General features: G+C 50.8%; 1 pseudogene; it reads left to right on the forward strand.

Annotated features, from left to right (window-relative positions):
* Positions 1-338: 338 nt before the first annotated feature.
* On the forward strand, positions 339-4,747 carry LOC119515319 (annotated as a pseudogene).
* Positions 4,748-5,451: the final 704 nt, after the last annotated feature.

The raw sequence follows: 5,451 nt of genomic DNA on the forward strand, positions 1-5,451 counted from the left end.
TGGATCAGTTTAAATGGGGGAAATCCTAGGGCCATGCATGCATGCACAGGACAAGACACACACACAGAAAAGACGGTGGAGAACCCTGCATATATGCCTCAGGTTATTCTTTAAATTTATTCGTAGGACAGCTATGTGGAGGGCACTCACACAGGCCAATTTGCAAAGACTGAAAAAGATTTCTTCCTTCCTTTCTTCCTTCCTTTATACCTCCCTCCTTTGTCTCTCTTTCCTTTCTTCCTTCTTCCCCTCCTTCCTTCTTTTCTCCCTTCCTTCCTTCCGTCCTTCCTTCCTTTCATTTTTAGTTTTTGTTAGCTCCTAGCATTCAGGGTATCAAAATGCCCAGGAGGCAACAAAAATGTGACACATACAAAGAAAACAGGTAACAATGGCTCAGAGCTTGGTCATACCAGAGAAAGACTTAAAATCCTATTTATGTTCAAAGAGCTAAAGTAAAACATGGACAAAGAAATAAAGGAAATAGGAAAACAAGGGATGAGAACACAAAGAGAATATCAATAAGAGACAGACATCATGAAAAGGAAACAAATAGAGCTGAAGATCACAGTAACAAATTTAAAAAAATCCTCAGGGGGGTTCAACATCAAACTGGATCTGGCAGAACAAAGAATCAGTGGGCTTGAAGATAAGAAAATTGAAATTATTCAGTCTGAGGAGCAGAAAAAGAAAACAATGAAAAAATTCAGCAGAGTCTGAGGAACATGTAGGATATCATAAAGTGTTCCTATATATGCACTGTGGGAGCCCCCAGAAGGGGAAGAAAGAGAAGAAAGAGAGAAAGGGGTAGAAAGAATACTCGAAAAAAGAATGGCTTAAAACTTCCCAAATTTAGTGAAAGATATGAATTCAAGAAGATATGAACATCCAAGAAGTTCAATGAACTCCAAATAGGATAGAGCAAAATAGACCCACACTGAGGCATATGACAATCAAGAGTTAAAAGCCAAAGATAAAGAGACAATTCCAAAAGCCGTAAGAGAGAAAACACATCTTGTCCAAGGGAACCCGACACCCATCAGAAGGCCCAGATAGCTTGGCAGCATCTCCATTGTAATCAGTCTCTTCCTAGAATAGGCCCATGGCACCACCTTCTCCACTCCCACAGAGCCTCCTGCTCCCAGCTGGTGGACCCCACCATGCTCTCCTTCCCCAGGCCTCCAGACAAACCATCCATCCAAGCAGAAGAAAAGAAGTCCTCAGCACCAGCCAGAGTTTCCATGGGAATTGAGAAAGCCACCAACAGGATCAAGCCCAGTGTCCAAGAGCCAATTCAGATCAAGATGTCCAAGCCACGGGAAGCACAACTTTTCTTTCCGCCTTACCATAAGATTGTTCTGGAAGAGCTGAGGTCCCCAGCCTATAAGGAAGCACAGGCACATCCACCTGCCCCCTTCTGGCCTTGCAGGGCTCTGCTGTCTCTCTGTTCCCAGAAACTTCTCTTGAATTATTTGCACCAAATCCCTCTGGGGACAGCCAGTTGCCCCCTACTCAGGAAATGAGATCCCCTAGCCCCTTGGCAACCCTGTAGTAGGCTCTGCTGGCCCTCTTCCCCCTGCTGTCGACAAACTGGAAGTACTCAACCAGCAATTTGAGGCTGAATTTGGAGATAGCTTTGGGCTTCCTCTCCCCCCATATGTGCCCATTCAGGACTCTGAGGAGCAAATGTCTGCAGACCGCCCCCCCCACCCGAGCCTTTTTGCTACCTGTTCCCCCAAGCAGATCAAGATCAAACTTTCACGGCTGTGAGTGTGCTGTTAACCACCTGCTTCCATTCAGAGAAGGGAAACCAGGAGGCCTCTCCCACCAAGGCTGAGAACCCACTCACATCCATCATTAGCAGCTTCTTGGAGTCACCTTTTAAGTACCTGGACACACCCACCAAAGGTCTGCTGACATACCCGCTAAGAGAGCCAGGCTGAGTTCCTCAACTGCAATTGTGTCAAACAGATAGTGGAGAAAGATGAAGGTCCATAGTACACTCACCTGGGATCTACTCTCACTGTAGCATCTATTTGTGAGCTCATAGAGGAGCGGTATGGAGAGAAGGGGAAAGCCATGCAGATTGAGAAGGTCATCTACACCAGGAAGGAGGGGAAGATCTTGTGTGGCTGCCCCATTGCAAAGTGGGTGATCTTCAGGCATGCATAGGAGGAGGAGAAGCATCTCTGCCTGGTACCAGGCAGGCCACCAATTCCAGAATGTCATGATTGTCATCTTCATGCTGGCCTGGGAGGGCATCCCCTGCAGCCTCAGATACACCCTTTACCAGGAACTCACCAACACCCTCCAGAAGTACAGGAACCCCATCAGCCGGAGATAAGGACTCAATGACAATCAAACCTGTGTTGGCCAAGGCAAAGACCTCAACACTGGTAGAAAGCACCCTCTCCTTTTTTGCTCCTGCAGTATGTACCAATGGCAGCAAATACACTTGGAGTAAGATGCCTCGCAAGTTCCACCTCATGGGGAATAATCCCAAAGAGGAAGAAGTACTTCGGGAAAGTTTCCAGGACCTGGCCACTGAATTCACTTCCCTGCACAAGCAGTTGGCTCCCCAGGCCTATCAGAGCTAGGTGACCAACAAGGAAATAGCAATCCTTTGCTGCCTGGGGCTGAGGGTAAGGCAGCTCTTCTAAGGGGTCACAGCCTGCATAGACTACTGCACTCACACCACAAGGATCAGCATAACCTCTACAATGGGAGCACCATGGTCTGCACTCTGATCAAGGAAGACAATCGCCACCTGGGCAAAATTCCCAAGGATGAGCAATTGCACATGATCCTCCTCTATAAGGTGGGCAACACCATCTTAGTGTTTGGCAGCTAGAACCAGAATGCTGGTTGGGCAGTGGGGCCATTCAGTTATTCACCACCTTCCCCTGCAAGGTCTGGTGCCTGCCTGAGTCTGCCAAGTCTTGCCCCCAGCAGCAGATGGAAGCCAGGAGGCTGAGCATGCCTAGAAGATCAAGCAGGAGGCCCTGGAACTGGCTGGTGTCCCCACTGATGCAGGCTTGTCTCTGAAGGGTGAATTGTCCCAGCAAGCCATCCATCAAGGTGGAGCTGTAGAACCACTTTAGCTCCTTCAATTACAGTGGTAACGGGGTGGTAGAAGGCTACTTGGTATTGGGTAGATGCCTGCCCCGTGACTCCTACAGCATGTACAGCATGTACTCCTGCCATTCCTACTACGCAGAGCCCATCCTGACCTCTGTCAATGGGTTTCACTCAAAGTTTGCTCTTCCTTTGTTTGGTTACCATGGCTTTCCTCCCAGCAACACTGTCTTTCCCTCCCAGTTCCTGGGTCCTGGATCCTGGAAGCAGAGTGGCAGCAGAGGCAGTTTTGAGAAGAAGCCAGACCTCCACACTCTGCACAACAGCCTGAGCCTGGCCTATCGTGGTGCTATGTTCGCCAAGCTGTCCAGCCAGGCTGTTCCCATCAACACCCACTACCCCATCTCTCACTACCAGCAGCTTACTTGTCTAGACCTCAAGGAGTATCTGCCCAGGCCCCCCTCCCTTTGCACAGAACTCCAACTGCTACAACAGATTCATCAAGCAAGAGCAAGCAGATCCACTGCTCCAGGCCAGTCTGTACCAAGAGACCCTGGTAATGTGCAAAACACTTTTGCATGAAGCATCTCAGAATGGGGGACCCAGTCACCTATGGGGACAGTACTCAGGAGGTCTGAGCATGTCCCTTAGGAGGACTACCAGTGTGGGTGGCAGCTGGGGGGGGGTGCTCCCTCCTGGGGAGAGCACCACCGTGGTCCCTGACAAGCTTGGTTCTTTTGGCTCTGGCTGCTCCACCCCTTCCCACTTCCTGGATGGCCAGTGGGAGCTGTTCCCTGGTGAAGGGCTGCAGCGAGCACCCCAGGGTGGAGGACCAATGCGAAGCACTCTGTGGAGCCCCTGCAAGTTCAAGAACAATGCCTCAGCCTTGGCTGGGCCTGGCCTGACTGAGGAACCTTGGGAAATGCAGTCCTGGGTTTCAGGAGAAGTTGTGGTGTCCCAGGAAAGGGGAGGAGGGCAGGATTCCAGCCACAGGGGCCAGCCAGCTGGACGAAGCCTGGCAGTCCTTTAGTATGTCCCTAGGATCCGACGAGAAACTGTTTGGGGCACGAAGTTCCAGAAGCTATGGGATTCCTTTGGCCTGGATGAGGGGACGCTCGAGGAGGGCCCCACAAAGGGAGGGTGAAGGAGGATTAGGGCAGCGGAAGCAGCGATGATGGTGAAAAGGGGTAGGAGGAGCTGTGGTTGGACAGTGAGCATGAGAACATCTGCGGCAGGACCATGGTCCCTCCCACGGCTCCACCCTCATCAAGGGTGCCCAGCATGAGCTTGCCCTCTGCCATGCTGCTACACCACTCAAGAAGTCCAACCTGCTGCCGCCCAACCTGCTGCCACCCAACCTGCATCTCGCTGGTCTTTTACCAGCGCAAGAACCTCACTCAACCGGGCCAACCACGGACTGGCCCAATGGGGAGCCAAGATGAAGCAGCTCGCTGAGAGGGCGCGGGCCAGGCACGAGGTGGTGGCCCGGCTGGGTCTAGGCCAGCGGGAGGCCCAGCACTACAGGAAGAAGCGCAAGTGGGGTGTGGGGTGGGGGCGTCGTCGCCGATCACAAGAGAAAGAAGGGGTCGTCCCCACTCGGCAGGCATTGGCGGCCAACGCGTCCTCCTCCTGCCCCTACACAAAGGTCAATGGCCCCTACAGCCCCTGGATATAGGTGTCAGGGATCCAGAATTCCTCGGCATCGGTCCCCGCCAGAGCTGCCTCTGTAGTGCTTTGACCCTCACACCTGGGAGTGGGCTGGGGGTGCAGAAGTCTTTTTTTATCTATATATGTGTATATAGGCACACGTATGTATGTATTTCTGATCCAAATCTCAGCACTGACTCGCCTCTCCCTTCCCGCCACTACCCCAGCACTTTGAAGAAGCAGCTATGGCTGTCGGTGATTCTTCCGTGATCTTAGTATTTCTATTTCCACGGTGGGCGTTATTTTCCCTTTGTTTTTAAAACTCTATCCTTGTATATCAGAGTAATGGAAAGAACGTTTATAGTGTTCTTTCACAGGAGTACTTTTAAATTCCATTTACGATATGTATTTATTGGGTTTTTTAAAGTGACAAGGCCCTCTCTGCCATCCTTTCTGCAGAACCTGGCTACAGGACACGCCTTCCCTTTGAGGAAGGAAGCCCTCAGGATAGTCGCTGTCCTTCTGTAGAATGGGAGAATCAGTAGAAAAACATCTGTGCCACCGACTTTGAGTCAGTCTGTGAGGAGGGTAAATGTGCCCACGTCAGGCACCTGAGTTGCTGGCTCTTATTTCCCCAGAAATCAGTTTGGAAATAGAGGGCTTCGAGCTTGCTAGTCTCCACACTGAATCCTCTCTGTTATTTATCAAGTCACATGATGACAAGGTTTACTA

The sequence above is a fragment of the Choloepus didactylus genome, chromosome 1, assembly GCF_015220235.1.
Source record: "Choloepus didactylus isolate mChoDid1 chromosome 1, mChoDid1.pri, whole genome shotgun sequence".
NCBI classification, from domain to species: domain Eukaryota; kingdom Metazoa; phylum Chordata; class Mammalia; order Pilosa; family Megalonychidae; genus Choloepus; species Choloepus didactylus.